Source organism: Magnolia sinica, chromosome 8 (assembly GCF_029962835.1).
Source record: "Magnolia sinica isolate HGM2019 chromosome 8, MsV1, whole genome shotgun sequence".
In the NCBI taxonomy this organism is placed as follows: Eukaryota; Viridiplantae; Streptophyta; class Magnoliopsida; order Magnoliales; family Magnoliaceae; genus Magnolia; species Magnolia sinica.
Genome location: NC_080580.1, coordinates 8,449,071 through 8,449,624, shown reverse-complemented (window position 1 = coordinate 8,449,624; position 554 = coordinate 8,449,071). Strand labels below are relative to the sequence as shown.

The 554-nt window shown below is 40.6% G+C and overlaps 1 non-coding gene across 1 annotated transcript; it reads left to right on the top strand.

Annotated features, from left to right (window-relative positions):
- Positions 1 to 448: 448 nt before the first annotated feature.
- LOC131254608 (small nucleolar RNA R71) lies at positions 449 to 554 on the top strand. The gene has a single exon (XR_009175728.1). It is a non-coding gene; the product is annotated as a small nucleolar RNA R71 (small nucleolar RNA).

Below are 554 nucleotides of genomic sequence, written 5' to 3'. Positions count from 1 at the left end.
GGAGTTAGGTCCAGTAAAAGGTCTTTGATAGTTGTTTACGGCATTGGCTTGTTCATTCAACACTCCTCGAAAGGCGGGTATTGTAGGACAGTTTTCAGTTGTGTGAATGTTGCAATCACAGATGCCGCAAACAATTTCATTGACCTTATCCTTCTTTCCTTCCATGGCCTCAACTTTCCTTATGAGCGTAGTCACTTTACACTTGAGATCATCCTCTTCTTTCAAGAGATATAATCTACCTTTCTCCTTTGATTGAGTCGGCCTAGACGTGGTGTTCGACTTTGGGTAATAGTCCCAAGATTGTGTTTTTTCAGTCAGACTATCGAGGTAGTCCCATACCTCGTCGACATCTTTATTAATGAACTCTCCATTACACATTGTCTCGACCATTTGGCGCATGGAAGATGTCAGTCCATCATAGAAAAAATTTATAATGCGCCACATTTCAAATCCGTGTTGTGGGCATGAACTGACCAAATCTTTGAACCTTTCTAACATTGGAAGAATGTTTAATCTTCCTTTTGGGCAAAGTTCATGATTGCTTTTCTGAGGAT